This window comes from Anser cygnoides, chromosome 1 (genome assembly GCF_040182565.1).
Source record: "Anser cygnoides isolate HZ-2024a breed goose chromosome 1, Taihu_goose_T2T_genome, whole genome shotgun sequence".
NCBI classification, from domain to species: domain Eukaryota; kingdom Metazoa; phylum Chordata; class Aves; order Anseriformes; family Anatidae; genus Anser; species Anser cygnoides.
The window spans coordinates 170543011-170569867 of NC_089873.1; the positions used below are offsets into that span (position 1 = coordinate 170543011).

Here is a 26857-nt window from a genome sequence, read left to right on the forward strand (position 1 = left end):
ATGCCTTAATTAAAAAAAATAATTAAAAAAATATTATCAACATATTGAATCATGAATGTTAGATGGCTGCATTGAAACTCCTGTTTCAAAGACAGCTAGTGTTCAGAATCATCATTCCTTTAGCAGAAGTGGAAGAAAATTTCGTACCACAAGTTAATCTAATGTTATTGTTAACACTTGTTATATTAATTTAATTTTACATTTAAGGAAATACAGGATAAGATTTAATACTTTTTAGGATAAGAAAATCTCTAAGCTAGATCCAAATTACTTTGTGGTTCAAACATCTGGGCCATGGCAATCCCATGCACAAATACAGGCTGGGCAGAGAATGGATTGAAAGTAGTCCTAATCAGAAGGACCTGGGGGTCTTGGTTGATGAGAAGTCCAACATGAACTGGCAATGTGTGCGTGCAGCCCAGAAAGCCAACCGTATCCTGGATTACATCAAAAGAAGCATGGCCTGAGCAGGTCAAAGGAGGTGATTCTCCCTCTCTGCTCTGCCCTTGTGAGATGGCAGCTGGAGCACTGTGTTCAGCTCTGGAGCCCTCAGTACAAGAAGAACATGGACCTATTAGAATGAGGCCAGAGGACTACCTCTCCTACAAAGACAGGCTGAGGAAGTTGCCGTTGTTCAGACTGGAGAAGAGAAGGCTCTGGGGGGACATCAAAGCGGCCTTCCGGTACCTAAAGGGGGTGTACAGGAAAGCTGGGGAGGGATTCTGTCAGGGAGTGTAGTGATAGGACAAGAAGTAATGGCTTTAAACTAAAAGAGGGTAGATTTAGATTAGATATAAGGAGGAATTTTTTTTCCTCTGAGGGTGGTGAGCCACTGGCACAGGTTGCCCAGAGAAGTTGTGGATGTCTTGGAGGTGTTCAAGGCCAGGTTGAATGGGGCTTTGAGCAACCTAATTTAGTGGAAGGTGTCCCTAACCATGGCAGAGGGGGAGGGGGAGGGATGGAACTAGATGATCTTTAAGGTCCCTTCCAATCCAAACTATTCTATGACCTGTAACAAGAAGAAAAGAATAACGCTACCTTGTGTTTTTCACTTTGAAGAAAGGACTATTTCATGAGCAAGTTCTCCCGTACATTGTCCACTTGAGCATTTGCTGTCAAGTTGTGTTTTAGTCATCATCTAATAGACAGAACATGGAGAGCTGAAAGCTCATCTTTTTTTCCATGTGCTCTTTCCTTTTCTCACTACTTCTCACAGTTCTGAAGTACAGTCCAATGAAAAAGTTATTTTATGACTTTCCAAGACATACATATTTTTATACATTTTTGGATTCTTTATCATGTCCTTAACTTAGAGAAATTTTAGTGTTTTACCCATCACTTAAGATCACTATGCATTAAAACCATATCTGCAAAAAAAACATTAAATGGAATTATGTCCTCAAATCTAAAATTGAATGTCCTATAGTATCTTACTCAGCTGACTCTAAGCTTCCTACAGAAACTCTCAGTTCTGAAGTTTTTTTTTGCCTGAAAGTGTTCAAGGGACTCAAACTTCTGCTTCCTGGTCTGTATGGAAATGCTTTAGTCTTTAGGAGGCTGTGGAGTCTGACACCCAATGAAATTAACTGCAGACTTGAAAGGAGGCATTCCACATAACATCCAGAAGGACTGATTCAGTGAATCCTTACGGAGAATGTGTAATAGACTTGACTTTGTATAAGATGAAGAAGAGCAATATTTGATTATAACACCATCTGCTCAGTACCTATTGGTGCATTAAAGAAGGAAGAGAGAAACCCATACCCTTTTTTTCTGTGCCTCAGGAAACTGGAACCTACAAAAGTTTACTTGAAAATGGTGATTTAATATTTTGGCTGTCCAAAAGTAATGTTAAAAGCCAGGGAAATATGGGAAATATTTAACTTCCATTTTTAAAGATGTACTTTTCAGGGAACTTAAGCAGTAACTCAAGGTGTAGTGAGCCAGAACAGAAATGGAAGAGACACAAATATGAGGAATGACATAAAATGCAAAAACGGCTCATGGATAGGGAATGGAATTCTGTCTTTCTTGCTACATTAATATGTTTTGTTTGATAAAATGTGTACTTTCTTTTAATTCTGCCATGCATAGCAAAGCAGCTGCAACAAGGCAGTGGTGCATGTCTCTGAGTTTTAAGGCTGAATTTTTAAAATTATATAATCTGAATTTGTAGTAGCACAGCCCCTAGGATCTCATTGATACTTCCACGAAATCTGTAAGGCCTGGCAGAGCTACACCATACTTACTTGAGAAGATACTCACTCCTATTTAAAAGCCGTGAACTGATAAGGAAGCTACTTCATTTCCATGTTAATTAGTCCATTAGTTAATTACCCTTATCATTTATTTTTATGTTCTTTCTTCATTCATTTATCTCTGGCTTCTAACTTTGGGTCTCATTGTGGCTATGGACACAGTGTTATTGGAAATATACTCTTTCTACAAATTCATAAATGACATGAATATGTCACTCCTAGATAAATTACAGAGAAATGACATCTGTCTCTCAGTGGGGTTTGTTATATGGTGAAATACTGCAAATCATTTCATAATTGTGAGCATCTATTTAAAGCAGAGATTCTATAATGTGCACAGTATCCTAATATTTTTTTTATTAATTCTGTAAATGGTTAGAATATCATCTGGACACCTTCTGTTTCACATTCCCTAGCTGGTATACCCACAAGGCATTTTTTTCACTTGAGATGACTCACTATACTGTTGGCTGACATTAAAACGGTTACTCATTACTTGGAGAGAAAAAAAAGCTGTAGCTCTTTTCCTATGCAAAATCTGTATGTATGGTTAGCAATTCAATACTGCACTAGTGACAGAGTATTACAGTATGCAACAATGTATGTATTATCTAACCTTTATACTATATATTTAATAAATACTTTATTATTTTTTTTCCAGAAAGAACAGCTTCTCTGTAAGACACAAGTTCAAAAAATTAATATGTCACTAGGATTTGCAAAGTTCATATTGAGCCCCCTGGCATTCTGTAAGCTGCTTCAGGCTTAGAAATCAAACAGTTTATACCATAGTACATTTATTCATTAAATAAATGCTGAAGAAGGTGAATATCCACAGACAAATGGGATATATTAACCAAAAGAGACTGTGTGGTTTTGTGTGTTTTTAGTTACTGCATATTTTAAACCCATATTTGTATGTTTCATCCAAAGACAGAAGGTTAGAAAGTGTCAGGAATAACCTCGCTAATTTGATTTTTGTTAATTCACAGAGGTCATAAGACTCATCCCTTAAAAAAACAGTTGGAAAGACATGTCTTTCTACTGTCTTTCTTGTGGCTCTCTGTAGCGTAAGCGCTGTGCATTCCTAAAAACAAATAGTTGTGGCTTTAGTTTAATGTGGGTCCAAACTGTCTCTTAGCTGCTCTGAGTATTAGCCTCATGATGCATATAAAAGTCTTCTTCTTCAGGTCCCCAAGCCCTGTGCCAGAGAGTGTGTATGCCTTGCTTTAGATATCAAGAGTGAAGGTGTAGAGAAAAGGATGTGTTCTGAACATTTCAGAATCAAGTCTGTATGCTAAATATTATTTCATATGATCATTTTAATTATCACCTTCCTTGAACTACTGTAATTTTTCCAGTCTTAAGCTGAAGTAATTTACAGAAGAATTTGACATCATTTTTAGAGGTTAAATGGTAAAGATTAAAAAAGAGGAAAGATCAATTTTCAGTAAGAGCAATTAAGTAGAAAATCATATATGATGAAGATAATGGAAAATTAAAGTATTTTAGGAGAAAAGACTACACTTAGAAGTTCTTAACACCCTTTCATAGAGCAAAAGCACCTTAACATCCTATATAAAAGTGGTTTCGCTGGAATCATATTCAAATTAATTAAAAATATACAGCTGTAATTTTTGCTTTTTCTCCTTTATTGTAAAACTATTTATTTTTTTAAAGCTCAGCACCACTTAACGTTGTCTTGGAGTATGACTAGTATGACAGATACAAAGCCATTTATTATTTCATCAAAAATTATGTTTCTACTCACATGCAAATCAACTGTTGGTATGAGTCATTATCAGGAGTAGTTCCCCAAAATAATTGTTTTAATACTTTCCAACTTATTTTTCATTTTTTTTTGTTTTAAAAATTGTATGATTGTGATTAAAGTCAAAACTTCTGTTAGATTTAATTACACTTCCAAAATGTGCTTTTGATGGAAATCAGTTTTAAAAGTTATTTGAATTAGAAACTCATTGTGTGCTCTGCTTGAACATGACCTATACAGTGAGGCCCTTCTGTTTGCCACAACAAATGAAAAAAAGAAGGAATTCTGACTAATTAACTTAATATGACAAAAATTATCTTTTTTGTTATAGTTCATATGACACATTTACTATCTTTACACTGTAGTAGATTTAGCATTCTCTTTGCAAGTATTATACTTCACAACATAGGTACAATGGAGTATCCTGATAAGCAGTTGAAACTGTGTCAACATTTGCTCTGCTTAAAATGCTTTAGCTTCAGAAGTGTCCAGACTTAATTTTGAAATGTTGGCTAGGTTCTGTATAAGGAGTTCATATACTGGTGGAAAATGAAGTGAGATTATTCAGTTTTTGGGGAACTGACAAAAGGGAATGAGTTTGATCTTCTTTCCTAGTACTCAGAGAAGCACATTAGAATTAATCTCATTCATTGAATGGATTTTGTTTGTCCATTCTGATACCTCTCTTTCAGTTAAACTGAGACTCAAATAGAAATTCATCTTGAAGGCTTTCCTTACAGATAAAAAGTGTCACTTGCCTGTGGCAATGATGTGTGTTATGGCCTCAGGAAAGGTTAGAAATGAGAAAATCTTGTATTTTAGTCTCCAAACCTCCAAATTAACTGTGAAGAGTTACTAGAGTCATGTATGTACTCAGCTACAGGTTAGGGCTTGAATTTTGATCTGAAATTACTGGAACATGCCAGAATGGTCCAATTTCTCAAAGCTTATTCAGATTGCTAACTAAAAAAGCATGCTGCCTAACAACAAAATTCAACAAATAATGCATTTTATCCTGATAATGTCAGCATCAATACCAAAAACATGAACTATGATATGCAATGAGCAAAATACAATGTAGTTTGAAATTGACAAAAAAAGAATTGTCAGCTTTTGTGTATGGCTAACTACCAAGTCCCCACCTAACTGCTCTCTCATTCTCCTTCCTCAGCAGGATCAAGGGAGAAAATACGACGAGCAAGGTCATGGGTGAAAATAAAGACAGGGAGATTGTTTACCTTTATAGGCAAAACAGACTAAATTTGCACAAAATTATTTTAATTTCTTGCCAGTTAAAATAGATTCAGGTAGTGAGATACAAAGAAAGATGTTAAAACATGTTTTCTCTTCACTTTCTTCATTTCTTCTCCCTCAACTTAATTTCTTCACACCCAACTCCTCTCATTCTGAATGCTCCAAATAAGTTTTTTTTTTCTTTTCATCATACCTTGTTTTCAAGGAAGGAGTCTGCTTACTTTCTCAAAATAAGTGAGCAGTCACCCTTTTTTCCTTCTTTATTCCTTCTTTTAATTCAAATTCTTTCAAAAATATTTTCATTTCATTTTAAGAAAATATATAGAGAGATGGTAAAAGAGTAAAACATCCAGTAACAGCAAAATTTTGCAGAACTAGGGAACAATGCAGGGAATATGAGAAAATGAAATAGACGAAAAGGCAAATATGAAAAATAAGAGGAAGAGAAATGTATAATAGAAGTTAAATTAATGAGTTATAATGATGTGGGTTTTTTTTTTTTTTTCAGTTAAACTGAAACACAATGCAATACCATTACATTTTGTTTCAAAACCTTTCTTCCCACCTTGACTCAAAATTCTTAGAAGGAAACCAGATTCCTTTGCCTGTCCAAACACCACTGAAGTTTGTAAGGATTAGTATGTTTCCTAGAATTGGAATAGATTATCATTCAACAAGGGTGAGTGCTGGCACCTGCATCTGGGACTTAACCTGAAGCAGCAGTATAGGCTTGGGAAACAGTGGCTGAAAAGTTCCTCAGCAGAAAAGGACCTCAGGGTGCTGAACATGAGCCAGCAGAGTGCTCAGGTGGCCAAGAAGGCCAATGGCATCCTGGCCTGCAACAGAAATAGCATGACCAGCAGGGCTAGGGAAGTGTTTGTCCCTTTGTATGCAACACTGATAGGACTGCATCTCAAGTACTGTGTTTGGTTTTGGGCCTCTCACTACAGGAAGGAAATTGAGTTGAGTGTGTGCAGGGAAGAGCAATGAAGCTGATGAAGAGACTAGGAAACAAGAGTTACGAAGAGCAGCAGAGGGAATTGGTGTTGTTTAGTCTGGAGAAGAGGAAGCTGAGGTGATACCTCATACCTCATTACTCTCTACAACTGCCAGAAAGAAGGTTTTAGCAAGATGTCAGTCTCTTTTCTCAGTTGACAAGTGATAGGACGCAAGGAAGTAGTCTCAAGTTGTGCCGGGGGTGTTTTAGATTGGATGTTGGGAAGGATTTCTTCACAGAGAGGGTGGTTAAGCATTGGATCAGGCTGCCTGTGGAAGTGGTGGAGTTGCCATCCGTGGAGATATTCAAGAGATGTGTGGACGTGGCACTATGGGACATGGTTAAGGGATGGGATTCACTAGGTCAGGCTGATGGTTTTAGTTCGTGATCTTAAAGGTCTTTTCTAATGTTGATTATTCTATGATTCTGTTTTGCAATTTTCAGTAAGAATTAAGAAAAATAAGAAAAATTATTGCATTCTGAAAACTACAATAAGATCTTCTTCACATGTTAAGAATAGCAAACTTGTTATGTCAGGTAGTTCTGATATTACCTAAAAGTTTGTTTACTGCTGTGGATGGATTACTGGATAGTATGGAAAGGCAAAAGATTCCTGATTTTGTACTGTATCATCATACTTTGTATCACCTCTTATTTCTTAAATCCGAATAAAATTAAAAGACCATTGGAATAATACTTATAGAACCTGTTTTTCAGTATGAATCTATTTAAAGTTCAGCCTCCAGAATGAAAATTCACATGTTCACAGATTGTTAAAGGCTATAGCCTAGCACAAAATGTTATCCCAAAGCACTTTCTGTTCACTGTAGTTTTTACATTGAACAGTTCCTGTAAGCAAGAGCAGTTCACTTAGACGTATTAAAGTATGTTTGATTGTCTTTGCAGAGCTCAGCCTTTTAGTGTTCCATAATGTGTTGCAGTTCCTAGTTCAATGTCAGAGGATAAGAACTGTTTCAGTGGGGTTCATTTATATCCAGTTATTTTTCCAATAAAACAAAGCCAAAAGCAAACTGATCTAAGAAAATTGACACCAAAAAAGTTGAGTGTATTTCAAAACGATTTATAACTTGATGCAGTGATTAGCAGGTATAGTGAGACAACATTTATTGTCTTTTTTTCAGTCATACCTTATGCAAACATAGACTATTCAGATTGAATAGGCCACTTGCTGGTGCTTACTGCCACTACATGTAGACTATTATTACACATATGAAACCATAACTTTTTATTATCTTTAGTGTATGTTTCTATGTTTTATGTTTTTAAAGTTACACATTCTTACTGACATTAAAGTTATTGCTGATATTCTTTTCAGTCTTCTAGAGTAGGTAATAGAAAAACAAAATTTTTCACACAATAAAAAAAAATCTCTGTACACTTTTTTCTTTTTTTTTTTTTATGAATTTTGTGGTGTGTCAGTTCTCTTCATCACGTATGAGGAAACTGGTCCAGCCTTAAAAACTAGCAGTGCTTAAAACCACATGGAGTACAACCCTTTTTGAAATTTTAATGGCCCACTAAAAACACGTATATTGAACTATGTTTTTTCTGCTGATTGATTGTGTGTGTGTGATATTCCCAGATCAGTACTGAAAGGAAAGAATACCTCTTAGATAAGTTTATGAACTTCAATTCATATATGTGTTAACCAAGTTTCAAAAAAATTTCAATTTTATTCTACATTGGTAACGATTTTTTTTCCCCCCAAAGGAATAAAGGATGTTCAGAAAAATTCTAAATAGAACATCTTTAAAAAAATGCTGTTTTTCCACCCACACAAACTTGAAAACAGCAGATACATTGCACGACACAGACAGTAAATAAGCCTTTTTTTTTCCCCCTCAAATGGAGCAGCAGAAAATAACACAATAAATATGTGAACAAACAGAAGTCTAGCTAAAAAGGTATTGTTAGCAGTAGTAATAGGACAAACACAAATCTAACATTTGTCCTGCTGAATTCACCGTATAGCACCCAGTGATCTTCAATGAAAACATAACTAAAGAAGGTAAATGGTAGACTGATAGAAGGCAAAAAGAGGATGTAAACCACAACAGATAAATCTTTACTATCATTTTGCTATTATATAGTTAATCTGTACTGTTAATATAATCAGTAATGCCTAACGGGAAAGTAACATCCAAGAGTATATTTTCTGGAACATACTAAAAATTATATGTATTTTTGAAAGTTTGATTTAAAACATTAAATAGGTAGATTATAGGGGATAAATTTTAGATTGATTGATTTGATATTTAGTTTTAATTTGCTACATACAGTGCAGTTAAATGCTTCCATGTGCTCTTTTCAATGTTAACAATGTAACATTTTAATTGTGCTTATTTTTTTTTTTCTTTTTAAACAGAAAACCCGATATGAAGATGAGTTTATCCTAAAACTCATCCATGATAAATTCTAAAGTCTACTTCTTGTGCAATATTAAGCATCTAAATTTGGCCTAGACCATTTCAGGCAGTTGAAAGAAAATATTTAAAAGCATTTGAGATTCTGATTTAGCTTTTAAATTCATCTATCAGCTAGTCAGACAAGACTGATGAATGTGGTTCAGAATTTTATTTTTTTTTTTACACATTACTTTTAAATTATTTACAGACAAAAATTATTCACGGAAATTATTTTCTGGACACTATGAAATGATTAATATATCTGGGAGTGTTCAAATGTTCCCACAGAGAATTCAAGAATATAGATAGGTGAAATTCAATGAATAAATTAGAAGAAAAAAAAAAAAAACACCTCAGCATCAGCTAGAGTGTACAGATCAGCATATTTAGGGGGCCTCTTTTCAGTCTTTTTTTTTTATTGATTAGCTTTAATATACCATCGCATCATTTTCTTTAACTAGGGATGTCTTAGGGATGCAGGTTGTAATTGTTAATATGCATCAGTTGTTTCTATTGTATGTTACTGATTTTCAATCTTTTATTCATCAAAAGAGAACATCACAAATTTAAAATTTATCTTCATGATATTCTTCATATCATGTAATATCGTCTTCATGTTATCCCACTTGTTAGATACGGCAAATACAAATAATTTAAAAGAATATAAATATTTTTTGCAATCCTTAATTAGGCAAGCCTTAGAATTAAATAGACAGACGTCTAAAGAGCTGAACTGGTTTCTACACAAAATAATTCACACACACACACACACACACACAAAAAAAAAAGTAAGTAACATACTTGGATAGTACTTGAAGGGTTCAATGTCAAGAAATCTCTTTTATGCCTCATCTAGATGGGTGTCAGCTAAGGCCCATTTGTAATTGGATATTTTTAACATCGTTAGAACTCTGCTTAAGAATAATAATGACTGCCAAATAAAATTAGCACAGGTGAGATGTCTGAATAATCTCAAAACTCATTTTGTGGGAATTTTGTAAAACATCTCACTAAATTAGCTGGAGGTCAAGAGAACTTGAGATTAAATGAAGAAACGATTTTGAAAATCTTCTTTTATAAGTGCTTGGCAGTACAACCAGATCTTAATGATATATGTTTAGATAGTAAAAGTTAAGCTTAAGATAGTTAAGAGTACTAATACCCATATGTACTCAGGGAAATAGTTAAAGCTTCAGCATTTTACCTGTATAAAAAGTACATTAAGTAACTTTTAGCTGATTCAGCCACATGATTACCTTGTTACATATGAAAAATGGTTATAAAAGGAAATTTTGTCATAAATGAAAAGAGCATTTACTTAAAGAATACAAGCAATCAGAGTGAAAAACTTCAAATTCATGGAAACGCATAGGTAGTATTTAGCTTGAAATATTTACGGGAATATTGTGTTACCCAAACTTGGTGGTAAGTCGTTCCTGAAAATCTGACTTGCAATTCTGTCCAATTTTGGGTGCAAGACTATATTAACCTTAAATTCAGGATTACAGTAATCTTTCTAGTGCTTTCAGTACAGTGTACTCAGTACAGAAAAGTGTCGTCTACACCATGGATGCATGAACAGATCAACAGAAATTTTCAGGGATTTTGACATAAGTGAAAAATTGAAAAGAGAAAAAATCCCTTATGAAATGGTAAAGTTACCAAATAATTAGTGATTAAGCTGAAGGGTGAGGTCAGTTTAATTTAGACAATTAAATAAATTTAAAATAGAGTGGTTTTTTTGTTTTGTTTTTTTGTTTTTTTTTTTTTAAGTAGAGGGTTTAGGGATAATAATCATGAGATTAATAGTTTTTATTTTCTTGTCAATGAGGAAAGTCAGTGTTCTTTTTCTGCTCAGTTGAAATCTGAGTAGAATTTAATAATGAAGACAATCCTTATCAGCATACTTTATAAGAAAACATAAAAAATACATTGATCAAAAGCAAACAGGTTGAATACCAGCTTATGAAGATATTTGTCCCATTAAAATCACAAAACAACTCATAAGATAATTTCAATCAGAAAGGCTATCTTAACCAGTCCACAGAAGTCAAAGGAAAACAAACAAACATACAATTCTACCTCTGAAAAACAAAATATAGCGTAAACAACAGATGGACAAGAAGGAGGGAAAGAAGGTGACACAATTATATTTTAATCTTTTCTAGAGGACTATATGTCATCTGTTCTCATTGATTTTTATGGACATTCTTGACAGTACTTTTTAGAACATTAGATTATTATTCTCTTCTCTTTTTGAGAGGTGCTAGGGGAGATAAATGGATTTATCTAATATGTATATGGGATTATCTTTTTTATATAAACAACTTCTTTCTGGACTAAACATATGCAGTCTCCAGAATAGACCGCAGCCTCAGAATTTCCTGCTGCTTTTGATTATTTTTTCACTTTTTGTGGGGTAAGATCATCCTTGGAACACTTTATTAGAGTCATCCCATGGCAGTTTAGAAGAGTATTACTGTGAATATCAGGAGTGGTGTACAGGTTAGGCATTCTTCCAAATATATCTTATGTCTGACTCAATTTTTTCCCTGGTATCTAGATATTTCCCTAATTTATCATTTCCTCTAACTTATATATTTAATAACATAATACAAGACAGTAAGGCACACTCATGTACACAGATCTAGCTGTGAATTATCTGTTCCTAACCTGGTTTAGTTATATTCTTCTGTAATTTGAATGTATATTTTCATTTCAAATTTTGGAAATAAAGTAAAATCAGTATGATCAAATATGATCAGAGCCACATTGCTATATTATTGCCATATTATTGCCATCATCATCATGCAAGAAAGCATTTTCTGTATCAGTGAAAAGTAACAAGTGCTTCATGAAGATATGAATAAAGGAAGGAGAAGTGTATGGTTGCCTTCTTGCTCAGCTAGATGGCATTTCTTGCAGAATGGGAGTTTATCTTGACAATGTGACTTGATAGCCTTGCTGGCTCTGGTTTAACTGATCTACAGCAGTTCTTAGTAGAAATCCTCATTAGTAGAAATTATTACTAAAGATACCAAAAAAATGTTTACTGCTTTATAAATGATCTCAAAAATAGAGAATTAAAGGAGAATCATAAGAGTAACTATTCAGAGTTAAAAACTCAAAAATTATATCTTTCAGAATTTTACTAAACATTCTAAAGTAAGTTTGCAATTAAAGACATCAAGTACATGGATACATTACGCAACGAAGTCACCTTCGATCTGGAGTTGTGAAACCACATATGAGCATAGCTGAATGTCACCATTTATTCAGCACTGTTGTGGTTTAACCAGGCAGGCAGCTAAGCACCACGCAGCTGTTTGCTCATTATCCCCCTCCTCCCCACAGTGGGATGGGGGACAGAATCGACAGCCAGATCCCCAGCAGCAGTCCCTTCACAGCCAACTGCCCCCCAGTTCTATTGTACAGCTTGATGCCATATGGTATAGGACATCTCTTTGGCCAGTCTGGGTCAGCTGTCCTGGTTCTGTCCCCTCTCAGCATCTTGTGCACCCCCAGCCTCCTCACTGGCACAGCAGTGTATGGAGCCGAAAAGTTCTTGACTTAGCACAAGCACCGCTATGCAACAACTACAACATCAGTGTGTTATCAGCATTATTCTCATCCTAAATCCAAAACACAGCACCATACTAGCTATTAGGAAGAAAATTAACTCTATTCTAGATGAAACCAGGACAAGCAAAAAGCACACAAGATTTTATTGAAATATTTGCTCAATAAAAATACAGCTTTATTAACTTAAAGAAAAACTTACAAAAAAACAAATGTCTTTTCTTCTAATGTAGAAGATGAAGTCAAACTACAAAAAATATACCACTTATTGATAAGAATTAAAGTGTTTGGATTTAATGAAAAAATAAAACAAAGCGGACAGGGTCTGGGTGAACTTAAAATCTTAAAACCACAATTTGGACAAAACCAACAGGATCTAGAGGAAAACCTGAAAGCCCTAAGGCCTGATAAATGCTGGCTTTATTGTTATGATTTTTTTTATATATAAATACCTATGAAACATAACCTTTTTTAATGAAAAATTATTCACTGTAGTTACAGTAATATTTATGTAGCTCTAGCAACTGAAATGCAGCTTTGCAGGATAAACTTGTCATTATAACAGGAAATCCATATCCAAATAAATTGCACTTTATGGTACCCTGTTACTGTTTAATAAACTTTGTTTACTTTTGTTTACTTTTTTAAACTTTTGTTTTGTCTACCAAAATATTAGAAGGATTGTGGTCTAGTGATCTGAGTATTGGGCTGTGAAATTGGTACCTATATTCTTCACCACTAGAGGTGACCTTGAGCATTCCGCAGAAGTATAAATCTCTGGATTTCCAAGGCACATTTAATTGAGAAATAGGTTATAAATATCTCAAAAAAAATGAATACCCCAAAAAATCGTTAAATGAAATTGGGAAACATTTTTGAAAAGTATGATGTGAGTTAATTTAAGCATCACCAAAGTATTATGACTCAAATATATAAATATAATATTAATATTTTTATAATGCAGAGGCCTAAAATACTTTGGATGCTATGTAGGAAAAAAAAAAAAGATAAAAAAAGAAGAAAAAAAGAAAAAAGAAAAAAGAAAAAAGAAAAAAGAAAAAAGAAAAAAGAAAAACAACTACTTGAACAACTACCAATAATTTTGATCTATTAACATTGTGTGAAAAGTTACAGATTTTGAATTGCATGTCTTGTAACCATGTAAAATCATTTACTGTGAAAAGTTATATCCTACTTTTATTCTTTAATAAAGGAAATCCACAAAACGTTTCTTCTCACCAGTTATGTTTCTCATTTCACAGGTTACACTCTTCTGTGCCATGGAATGAATGTTAATCCCTTTGTTCCTTCTACCCCCCAAACCCCCACCCCCATTTTAAATGCTACCTGTATTCAAGCACATCTATTATTTACAACATTTTTTATATTACTTCAGCAGAGCAAAATTAGGACCACAAGCCCCAAGTAATGGAGATGGAAAGCTGTGAACTCAATTTTCATTAATATGTGAAAACAGTTTTGAATTACCACCTGAGCAGCACCTTAGCCTGCCAGCTTCCCACAGAGATTCCACAGAATCCAGCAAAGGGCCATTTTGCTGCTTACAAAAAGATGTAGAGGGGTGACTTTAATATGAAGGACAAATAAGTTATTCCAAATCTTCCAGTACTCTGGTGTTTTTCTACTCGGATGAAAATAGAAATAATAAAATGCTTAAAAGTAGACTTCCAGATATTAAAAAGGAATATAGTTATAAGATAACATTGTTTTATCACTGACAACTTGTTCCTATTACATATGTACCAGTGTGCTGTGGCAAAATAGAAAGGCAGTAAACTTCCTTACTTGCTGTCTGCTGGTGAAGGTGTCCATGTCCATGTCGGGGGGTTGGAACTAGTTGATCCTTTCAACCCAAACCATTCTATGATTCTGATTCCTGTGTCACAGATGGGGAAACAAGACATTAGTGCATAAATTGATAGATTTGAGCCATCAAAATCTTTCCTAGCATTGGAGTTAAACAGTATTAAAATTCTTGAATTCTAAACAATGACTCAGACAATCTGCTTACAAGTTCAAGCTAACCTCAAGGGAATTTTAAATGAACTGGCAACTCCTTCTGAGATTGCATAGATCTCAAGATACCTGAAATTGGGTGTTTGTGTTATGTCAGAAGTGCTCTTATCTAAATTACTAGAAAACTAACTCTTGTTTAAATATCAGTTGTACAGAGACAGGGCTAGATATTGCTCAGGTCTACAGGGAAACCTATTGTTTCTGTGTTCAGACTACTTCTAATGTATAGTGACAGCAACACACATAGCAGTCACAACCACTTTACAAATTATGGCTATTGGTAATGTCACCACCAGCCAGCTTTTATATTGTTGACATTAGTCACCCAGTAGGTAGGGGATATGGATTCTGAATCCTTCATAGATTGACAATACTTAAGTCAAACGTGAAGCTCTCATATTCCAGATAGGTTGGAACAGGGCCATTCTCAGCTGAAGTTGCCCTATTTTGAGATTCAAAAATCATGTCAGCTTTTGGGCAGGATGCATTATATTCTCTCGTTTTACAAAAGGAACTGAATAAAGGAGGATTTTGACCAGAGATGACAGTGAAGGAATTTCATCTCCAAATATAAACTGCTTACTTATACTGAAGAATCTAAAGCTTTCTAAAGCTTGTCAGTGTGGCTCAATTCAGTAAGACTCAGAAGGTTACTAAGCCAGTCTAAAAATTTCTAAAGATCTCAAGTATTCAACATGCAGATGTACACCTAGGACATTTAGGGCCAAAAACAAACAAAGAAACAAAACTCTAATTAAGACTAATCTGCAAACTCGTTAATGCACACTCATAGAGTGAAATCACTGACTAGAATATTACACAGAAATGTCTCTACTGCCTTATGTAGTCTAGAAGTGCTACTTAGTCTTGCCATCTTGGGCAGTGTTTGTGTGGGGATAACAACATCTCTCAGCCTAAAAGACTGGAAGCTGCACGGATTTTTGAAGCTGCTTGATGAAGCTAACATTGCATGAACTCCAAGTTCATCAGACTGAACCCCTTCCTTGGACTGATCCCCTGTTTCCAGAGTCCCAAACTCACTTCCTAATTATTGAAAGATGTCAAGGATAAAAACCCAATTCATTTTTAAGTTGCAAACTGTTTTTTCCTACTTTTCCTCCTTTTTACTACTTATAAAACATTTTCAATCAGATATTCTGTTTTCCAGTTTAGGCAAAAATGTCACTTTTATGTTCTATTTTTAAAAAAGGAATCAGGCTATTCCATAAGAGAGGTGATGGCTTTAGAGAGTCTCTTTCCAGTTCAGAGTACTCTTTAAGAACTGTGCAGCTAAGCTGCAATATTCTTGTAACAGATGTGTTTCACAATCTGGGAATTCTTTCTACAAGTTTCAAGTGGTATTTGGCATGTAAATCTATTAAATGTCTCAAGCATTTCTGAAAATCTTTCTTTCCCTTATTGTAGCTTGTTTTAAACTTTTATGAATGTATTAACAGGAGACAGGGAACAGAAAGTAGAGTTGACCAGAACGACTGGAAACCCCTGACGTTTCTTTCGTTGTATTTTCAATTTCATTCTGCAATTTTCAGATAATAATTAGAGTTTCCAGATTCATTTTTTTTTTCTTGCAAGTTCTTCATATAAGATGTGTTAAAATAACAGGATACCCTAATATTTTATAGCCTGAAGGTAGAAATATATCTATGGAGTTTAAATTATCATTTCTTCTCCAGTTCACAGGGGGAGTGGTTACCTTTTCCACAATGCTTTTAATTCTGAGTTACAAACAGTGTGGAGTCCTGTTTAGATTACTTAACTTGAACAAAATAAAACTGACTTTTTTGCCTCTTTAGGGTTTCAAACCCCCTTTTCCACTAGTTTAAGTTTGAATAGCTTCAGATCCCTTGTGTTTTCATTTAATAAATCTGGTTCCTTGAAAACTGTTACAAAGAAGGTGAAACAAAAAATGGAGCTCAATTAATAAGCTTTATAAATTGCTTCTGACAGCGCAAATACTTATTTCTTCAACAAATCACCACCTATGACTTGTTTCTCTTCCAAGCCAAAAAAAATGTTAAAGCACAAAGTCAGTCTTAGAAAGCCTGTGGCTATCTAAGGGCATTGAAAGTTTTAAAGCTACAGCTTTGCCATCTCTGAAAAAAAAAATCTGTAAAACTAGCTTTGAATTCTTTTTCTCAATTTTTATATTAAACCGGAAAGTTTCACTTTTTTTTTTTAAACAGAAACTTCTCAGATCTATTTATTTTATGTGTATATCATGGTTATGTAATTTGAACAATAAAAATGCTGTCATTTAATAAAAAAAGGATAACATTTTTTATCATTATTTATTGCTAAATTAATTGGTATAAAGTTCTTATCACTGGATTTAAAAGCATTTTACATTCACTTTGTATTGGACCAAAGGTCTGTGGAAAGTACAGACGGGATTTGGAATGATAGGAGGAGGGAGGCTTAGATAATAGCCACAGTTCTTTACTCACTTTTTTTTTCCCCCATACATTCTCATCATATAATTCAGTTACACTAGAAGAACTTAAGTACCAAGAAAAAGAATATCAGGACTGTTAACATGAAGAGAAATCAGCACCTTTGTAGCCTATAGACACCTTGCAATAAAAATAAAATGTAAAAAAAACAAATATGACACACTTGCAAATACACATATAGTAGTGTATTGGCTCTTTAAACAGAAACAAAAACTATTCCTACATATGATGAATATTAAAAAAATATATATACAAAAAGTCTCTTAAATATCTATTTTTTTCTGTTATGGATAATTTGTGAAAATTGTGTGGCTTGACACAGATTCACAGAGCAATTTTTATATAAGTCTGCAGCACTTGAAGTACTGGTCTTGGAGAGACCTGGGGGTGCCGATCAGCAGCAATCAGAACATGAGCCAGCAGAGCACTCAGGTGGCCAAGAAGGCCACTGGCATCCTGACCTGCATAAGAAATAGTGTGGCCAGCAGGACTAGGGAAGTGATTGTCCCTCTGTATGTGACACTGGTGAGACTGCACCTTGAAAACTGTGTTTAGTTTTGGGCCTCTCACTACAGGAAAGATACTGAGTTGCTGGAATGCATTCAGAGAAAAGCAACAAAGCTGATGAAGTGTCAGCAAGCAAGACAGAGGAGGAGTGGCTGAGAGAACTGGAGTTGTTTAGTCTTCAGAAAAGAAAGCTAAAGATTTTAGCTTTGTGCTAATGCTTTAGTTTGTATCAGAAGTATTCTTCTGATATAAATCTCAGGTCCGCTGGCACATGATGTGTTTGCACAGTGTTTGGAGCACATCCTGGTTTTGTTTTAGATGTAAGTAACTTGAAAAAGACAATCCAGGAGTTAACACAGTGTGCTCCAGCTGCACGTGGACATTCAGTCACTGAGTACAGACAAAAGCTATCCTGATATCACAACCCCAAAAAATCCTCCCAGACCAGAAAGGTTTACAGTGTTATCAGTACCAACTGGTTTACTCCTCTGATTTGTTCCTGTCTGCCTGAACGTGACATGACAGAGACTTAAACCATCATTAAGGCTAATCAAAACTCCCTAAAAAGTACATCATTTCAGAACTCTACATCACAACTTAAAAAGAAGGAAAAAATATATATATATATATATATATATTCCATCAGTACCTTTTTAGAGCTTCCAAAACACATCTGTACTGATGCAAGCCATTAACACCAGACTTCCCCTGCCTTTGTCATCATTTTTATTCAACCTGTGCCCTTCATATAATATGTGAGCATTTGGCTTGTCTTTTTCCTTAGCTTTGTCATAATTTCTGTAACAGAAAAGCAGGAGGAAGTAAGAATAAAATAAATATTTCAGAACATTAATGTGCAGTTACAACAGTTCTCAAAAAAAAAAAAAAAGAGGGGTTAACAAGAAAACAGGAATATACATGTAGTTGTTGCATAAGTCTTTTTTCTTCGTTTCTGAGAACTCAGCTTTTTCTACCAACTCCTTTTTTTTCAGCTGCTGAAGAAAAGACTCTGAAAGTGTCCATGAGATTATTGTTCAGGGTAAGAGCGGATGTATTTGCTAAACACGGTATTTGTGTAGGTGTGTATATTCTTCTACTGCAACTTGATTAGCTATTCATATTTCCATATTACTTCAAGAAACAGTATCATTTGATTGACATTATGCTGTATAATGTCATACAAACAGTCTGAGAATCTGCAGTTTTCTCCACAGACAGCCGTATATAAGGATTAATCAGACAATTCCAAGTTGAGGAGTAAATTTGTCCTGTCATCAGCCTGGTGACAGAAAGGGTGAAGCCTGTGACAGCTGCAAGGAAGACAAGAAGGCTAGGTTCCAGGAAGCAGGTTCAGTGTTGCACAATTATACTGGTACAACTGCCATTAATACTGTAATCATAACATTATTTTCACAATTTAAAATTCATAGTACTTAATTTTATTTTAAATTGGACTTCATAATGAACATCTGAATAAAACAGGGCTGTGAATTACTATCCCATCAGAATAATGAATAATGACTTACAGTGTATGATTTAGTAGGCATCTATCCACAATCACAAATACTTTTCTTCTGAGAAAATTAATTCATAAGTTTTGCCAGTTCCACAGCAATCCTTTTTTTGGTGCTTATGACACATATGCCTGTCAACGTATAGCAGAAAGAAAATATAAAGTTCAGTGGATGGAAACACTTCACAGAGGAAAATGCAAAATGAAGATTCAGTCATATAGGAAGATGGAATCTTAATGGTTTTCTATCGAAAAAGAGAAGACTTACATTCCTCCACATCTGGCTGTGTGCACAGACCCCTCTCTTTGCATCTATAATGCTTGTTAGGCTATATATTAAACTAAATCAATTCACCAGAAATCTACCTGATAAAAAAGAAATGAAGGTGTGGTCACTAAAGAGGCAAGGTGGAAATGTTTTACTTTGTTGCATCAAGATAATGTTTATTGAGCAGCAATCTGATGACATCTGATTTTATAAGGTAGTATTTGCTCTCATAGAACAAGAAGTGTTTATTTTTGGTTAAGTTCAATAAGCCAGATGGCTGAACAGAAACCAAGTTCAGATTTAACCCTAATATAGCTTGAGAAATCTTAATTTTCAATGTTATTATTGTTATTTTTTTAATCAACAGTCGTTTTACTATAAATTTCTGTATTCTTGGTCTATTCTGTATGTGGGAAACACTAGTATATCTGATCTGTTTTAGTTTACCAGGAGTTAGCAGTGGTCTGAAGGAAATAGGACCAACAGCAAGTTGCCAACTACCAAAGCACTTAATGATTTTGTAGATCAGGATACCACAGTATACACTCCACCAGTTTAACACATTCTGAAGAATAATCAAGTTTGCATAAACTGTTTCGAAAGCTGCTTTTCAAGCTCAGAGAAAGAACCTTCTCCACTGATATCCTAGCAAATTTCCTGGAACACAGAAATGTATTTGGAGCATACCTTAATCCCCTCAAAAGAAAATTGTTCCCATCAGGCTCAAGCAAACACCAAACTCTGAGCCTTCTATGTTTGGATAGTTGTCACTCATTGACCACTTAGCTTTTGAGAACGTGCCAATCCTAAAAGAATGGCAAGGCAAGGAAAGGCAAATATTTTCTATGGAACTTCTAAAGTCACAAGAATTTATTTATTTATTTATTTATTTATTCAGAATGAGTAGTAACTGCTGTGCTTGAGATGCAGTCAGCCACCTGTACACGTATATTCAGGTGTAATTAAAATACCCCAAACGTGAAATGAAAATATGAAAATACCACAATAAAAATAATCTTGTGAATTATTTTTACAAGTATTGTTAATGATGGTATTTAATGCAAAAGTTAGATATACTTGAACATTAAATTGTATACTTGGTCTGTTCTAAAGAAGAAGAAAAAAAAAAAAGATTATCTTATATTCAGGTTGAACTATATTTAGTTTCCCAAAGTTACTATTTCTTGCTATCTCATCTTCTTTAAGTAGTATTTCTGAACTGATTTAATTAACACTTGACAGTTACAGCATTTCCTTTTAGATTTCAACTGCTGTAATTGCTATTCTTGACAAAAAAAAAAAAAAAGGCAGCTAGATTTAACTCTTTTTCAGGTGATAAAAAAATCATGAACTCAAACTTATTTGTGTCGTTTGTGCAGCTGTTAGCTTATCTGAAAACAGCATTTGTATTTGATTGTTAAGATGAGTACTTGATTGACCCATAAGTCCCTATAATGGAAGAAGGCTCTGTGAAAACGGACAATCTGCCCCCTTTTTTGGGTCAATTGTTTATTGCTATATTGTGCTTTTTTGTTTGTGTGATTTTGATACATTGTTGTATCATTTTTCTAAATCCAAATCCCATGTAACATCAGATATCTTCCAATAAGTAAATCTGATATTTGAGTACACTCTCCACCTGTGGAATAACTCAAAGAATCTGGCCAGAGAATACTGCATTTACTGTAACAGTACTTTTTGCTACGTTAGCTCTTTTGTTATTTGTACTGGATTGTATTCTTTGAACTGTATTTGAACATGACAAAATATATTGTATGTGCTTCATAACCAGAAGAAAATGCTGACTTTTTTTTTTATGTAGTCTAATAAGTAATAGTATACTAATGTTCCATAATGCTACATATTTCATGGATTCATAACAAATGGCAATAACAGTATCCTTGGAAACCCAGTTTAGATTCATCCCAGTCTCATTTCTTAATGTATATCATATATGGGAACATCACAAACATTTCTATTCCTAATGTACAAGGCATATTAAGCTTTTGTTCTGTTTGTGAAAGACAATTTCATCCTTAATTATGAATTATTTTATATACATTTTAATTAATCTTAACTGCAAATGAAACAATCACCTATTGCAAAAAAAGGCTTTCCAAAAATGTTATTTTTTTCCTAGCAACCACAGAAACTTGAACATCAATTTTGACATTATGTGGTAAATTATTGACTTAAAAATGTCAAAATGTAATATTTCTTATTCTAAATGAAAATATGTTCATTTAAGTATGGATCATCATTACTCATATTTAAATGAGCACAGGAGCTTCTTTCTATATTCATTATTTTGTTCATGATGTCAGCCTTTTGCCTATGAATATACTAGAAATACTAGCAATTTTTTTTTTCAATTAAAATAGCTCATTGCATACCTGTCCATTTTCTGCAATTCTAACATCATTTGCATTTAACCTTCGTACTTGGTTTACTTTACTTTCCTCTCATAATCAGTGTATATAGAGCAGTCAGTTTATTTCTGTTGAAGCAATAAAACACATGGACGACTGTTACATTTCAAAGGTTTTCCATTCACAATTATCTGAGCTAAAAATGAAGGAACTAGAATCTGTTGCACTGGATAGCTTTCAGATTTCAGAGTTGGTAAGCAGTGCCATTAATCTGCAATAATGATCATTTTTGAAGGAATTTCCTTTCACGTAACTACTCATCTATTATATAAATGTGTATACCTTAGCTGATAACCTTAGGCTTCTCTTAGTGCTAGAGAAGAGAAATAGGCATTTTTTGGCTATGATTTATCCACCGTGTTAAATTTCTGTATTAGAATTAAACAAATGATACCTCAAATGTGATTGTTTCTCCTCATTAACTCTAAAATAAGCCTTGGGTATCTATTAGAGGTACAGACATCCATGCTAAGGACTTCCTAAGTTGGATAAAATGTATTGTATCCTAAATGTCAGTAACATTTAAGAAATTAGCATAGCCTCAAAATAACATCATTGGTAACAGTCAAACTTAACTATCTATTGATTCACTAATAAATAATTTCACTGTATATCAGTGGTTCTTCCATTCATTTTTTGATAGTGTCAAGGTTAAAATTAGGCTTAGAGCTATATCCTCTCCCCTTTATTTTCTAAAGAAAGTTTGGGAAGAAAAAGGGTTTGCAGTGACTCCAAGGTTGGCCAAAACTACAACTATAGATATCCTGATGTAGGTGTACACATGTGAGCTTCACTTGCTTGAAGATAAACATTTCTTTGCCTGAACTTACCCTGCTTCATGTCTAGGTGCTGGTCCAGGAGGAAATGGATCTCCAATAGTTCTGCGCCAGATCTTCAGCCCTGTAGAAATGTCTCAAACATCCTAAAAAATACCACATATATGTGTCACAAATACCTATAAATTATAGACAACTAAGACATCCCCAGAAAGTGAGGCATTGACTGGATGAGATGTTTAAGACTGCTAAAGTCTATTGGTGGAAGGGGGACGGTTGGACTAGATGATCTTGGAGGTCTTTTCCAACCTTTATGATTCCGTGATTCTTACTATCTAAACATCATGGTAAGAAATTTTGCATTGAAGGAGAAAGTAAAAGCAATGTATCAAAAAATCAGCATATCAGACAGAAATTAGAATGACAAGAAGTTCCCAAATCAGTATGTGCAAATACTAAAGTATATGCAGAACTCAAAGGAGAATTTGCATTTGGTAGAAGTGATGTTGCTATTTTGATTGTGCCTACTGCACAGCAGGTGATTACTGCGTGATCCTTCTGTCTTTCATCTCTCTAGGTAGTTACATAGCTGTCGTCACTTCAATACTTCAATGTAGTTTCCCTTTCCTTCATTTATACTGCATATCATTTATCCACTTATGTAGACCAGTCTCTGTGATAACCTTTGATTGCAATTAGTTTCTATCAAGTTCATTTCAAAAGTTATAAGCCATCCAAGTTTCTCTCGCATTTTTTCATAATCAGATCACTTTAGGATGGTAAGTTGTTCTCACGCAAGAATGCTAGTGCAATTTTCACTAGGCTGAGGCTATTCAATATAACTTTTGGCAACAGAAGAAAACTGCTAAGTGGATAGTTAGATAAAATTGTTCTTACTGACAGATGGTTGCTGTTTCATTTTACAAATGAGTCATAAACATACAAAAAGGATAATAACAATATTTTAATAACTTTAGCAATAACAATTTTCATAAGTCCATCTCCTGATAGAACAGCAAGGAAAACATAAGGTAATCATAACCATTTTCATTTACAGTATTAGGCTTAGTTAGCAAGGTTTTGGTGACAGGGGGGCTGCAAGGATGGCCTCTGTGAGAAGAGTCCAGAGGCTGCCCCATGTTAGATAAGGGCCGGTTTCAACTGGCTCCAAAAGTGACCCACCACTGGCCAAAGGGTAAGATCCTGTGAATTTTCCTAAAACGTTATGAGCCTGTAGGTAATATATTTTCAGCAGTATTATTAAAATTTATGACCTACTAGTATCAGGGAAAACTACAGTATTGAACAATTGAGTTTTACTTTCTAGGGTAAGGGTTCGGGTTAGGGTTTGCTGTTACACTTCCAGTGTTATCTGGAGAGCAAGATTTCTGAAGAATGAACAGAACAGTTGTTGCCTAGTAGGGAGGCAAATCAATGACTTGACACTTGGCAGCTGTAAATGTGTATACAGTTTAATGTAAAGAGAATAATAATTTAAGGGAATGGAAAAAGTTGTAACACTTTCATGCTTTTTTATGCATATCAATCCTAGTAACAAAATGAAGTTAATTAAAGTGTGAACACATAGTCTATTAACAACTAAAAACAGTATGCTTTCTATAAAAGGAAATATGTGCCCTGTGGTTTGTTTTTTAAGCATTTTTTTTTTTTATTTTAGCTATTAATCCTCTCTCAAGCTTTGTCAAAACCACAGCAGATATCATGATTTCATGAAGGTTTATTTCCCCAAAATTATAAATGTTATTTTATGCATCTTGTTTAGGTCCTATTTATGTGAACAGGAATCGTGGTTTCCCAATGAAGTCAAACCTAAAAGTATATACATATAGATACTTTTTTGATAGTGTTTATATATCGTAAGTATTGCCTGACATTCTACTAAATCTCACAACATTAAAAAAGCAGAATTTGTGACTGAACTGAGAAAGAAAAACAAAACAAAACAAAAAAGCAACAAAATATAAGCTTTTTAATATTTCTTATGAAAATGAAGAACACCCTTTTTATTAAGACTCAATAATTCACAAAAACTAGTTGTGATGTACCAGGAGGTAGGCAGCCTGCAGTTTTCTTGTATACTGCCTTTCAGCTATTAAACTATATACAAATTTACAGTTGCCAAATGTCAAGTCATTGATTTACCTCCCTAGTAGGCAACAGCTGCTCTGTTCACTCTTCAGAAATCCTCCTCTCCAGATGACATTGAAAGCGTAACAAGAGACTTCATTACTAATGAAATAAAGTCTTGGACTACTCAGAGAATATGTTCAAAAATAAATTCTTAGTAGAAATGTACAGATGAAGCCCAGAAAAAAATGGTGGGAGCAAATGTGGTGCTTACCCAGAATCCTATCACCAGAATCCTATCACCTTACACCAGAATCCTATCACCTACCAGTTTTCTAATATACCAACTATTAAGAAAAATGTTTTTTTAGCCTACTAATTAAATAAATACAGATCTTTCAGATATTGCATTCTTCTTTTGATTCTTAAATGAAACTGCTAATAGTATTTCCTAAGGCAGGGAAAAGCATAACTTTATCAGTGATCTGTTAACTACAGAGTTAATGTAACAATAAATTAATTAATAAATAAATGTTGACAATACTCACAGCTCCAATGAGTAGATTTACTCTGGTAGATTCTAATCAACAGACAGATTTATTTTTTTAAAACATCCAGCTCATTTTTACAGATACCATTTTCTGTAAAACTTCAATATATACCCTACCTAAATAAATGATATCATACCTGGATTGGTTGGTGTTTCTCAGGACGTTCTGGGAAGAAAAAAAGTAATAAAAAAGGGAAGGGGAAGGGGAAGGGGAAGGGGAAGGGGAAGGGGAAGGGGAAGGGGAAGGGGAAGAAGGGGGCGGGGGCAGGGGAGGGGAGGGGAGGGGAGGGGAGGGGAAGAAGGGGAAGGGGAAGAAAGGGAAGGGAAAGGGGAAGGGGAAAGGGAAAGGGAAGGGGTAATAAACATCTGTATTCATTAACAGTGGAAGAGAAAATTAAGATTGTAACTCGAAAACTCCATTTCCTGATTCTATACTCTGATATGTGATTATTACTTCCATTGCTTGATGTCTTTTTCACCTAAAATTGCTTCCTTAAAAACTTTTTCAATGACATATTACGTCATTATCTCTTCTCCTGGTGTCTTAGGTTTATGTGGAAAGATTTTAGTACTTCAGGGGGCTGCAGGGGTGGCCTCTTTGAGAAGAATCCAGAAGTTGTCCCATGTTAAATAAGAGCCAGGTCCAGCTGGCTCCAAAAGCCAGCTCCACTGCTGGCCAGAGCTGAGCCACTGACCAATGCTTGTTCTGCCTCTGTAATAGCATATTTAAGAAAGGGGGAAAAAAACTGCTGCACAACAGCATCCAGAATAGAGTAGTGTAGGAAATGTAGAGAGAATCAATCTTGCAGACACCAAGGTCAGTGAAGAGGAACAGGGAGGTGATGCTCCTGGCTCCAGGGCAGAAGTTCCCCTGCAACCCACAGAGGACCACATAGGAAAAGATACCCACGCTGCAACATGTGGAGAAGTCCACAGTGGTAGAGCAGGTGATCTGTCACGAGTTGCCACCTGTGAGGGACCCCTTCTGAGGAGTTAGTTCCTGAAGGACTGTACCCCATGCTACAGACCAATATTGGAGCAGTTCTTTAAGAACTACAATCTACATCAAGCATATGTAGGATCAGTTTGGGAAGGATCATCCCGTGGGAGGGACCCCACACTGGCTAGGTGTGTGGTGGCTTTACCCTGCTGGGCACTTCAACACAACCACTCTCTCACTCCCCCTCCTCCAAAGAAGAGAGGACGGATAAGAGAGTATGCTGGAAAGAAAGAAAGGTTGAGATAAGGGTAATTAAATAGAAAAGAAAGAGCAGGGATGAAAATCAATCAATCAATCAAACAAACAAAAAACAGCAAAGGCCATGCAGAAGTACAGGAGGGAAGGAAAAAAAAAATCTCTACTTCCCATCAACAAGAAATATTTGGCTAAGTCCAGGGAATCAGGGAATCAATACAGGTAGTCATTGTCTGGGAGGGACGGTTGTCTTCATAATGAGCGCTCCCCCTCTACCTTCCCCTTTCCCACCTTTTATTGCTGAGTGTGACATCATATGGTATGAAATATCCCTTTGGTTGGTTTAGGTCAGCTGCCCTGGTGATGTTCCCTCTCCAGGTCTTGCCCACCCTCAGCCTACTGGCTCTGGGGTGGGTTGGAGGGAGTCTTAATGCTGTGCCAGCACTGCTCAGCAACAGACAAAACATCGGTGTGATATCAGGGCCGTTCTAGCTACAAGTGCAGAGCACTATGTGGGCCACTACAGGGAAAGTTAACTGCAGCTGTGACCTCTGTGAGAAGAGAAGATTACATTATTATATTATAAAAAGACAAGTCTTACTATCTTCTTTTTACACAAGAGAACTTTACAATGAATGGAGAATTCAGAGATGCAGCAGACATTATATATTCTTAAAATAATATACAAAACTTAACCACCACCTTTCTTGAAAACAAAACTCCTTTCAAATTATCACA

The 26857-nt window shown here is 34.9% G+C and overlaps 1 long non-coding RNA gene across 1 annotated transcript in view; it reads right to left on the reverse strand.

Moving 5' to 3' along the window:
• Positions 1-25128, reverse strand: part of LOC106049722 (uncharacterized) — a 64614-nt gene extending 39486 nt beyond the window's left edge. Inside the window, exons 1-5 of the long non-coding RNA XR_010827471.1 lie at positions 25062-25128; positions 22341-22432; positions 18827-18945; positions 17950-18098; positions 14092-14182 (exon numbers count right to left, since the gene is read on the reverse strand). This is a non-coding gene — a long non-coding RNA (uncharacterized lncRNA). The remainder of the gene's footprint in view (positions 1-14091; positions 14183-17949; positions 18099-18826; positions 18946-22340; positions 22433-25061) is intronic.
• Between the last annotated feature and the right edge of the window lie 1729 nt (positions 25129-26857).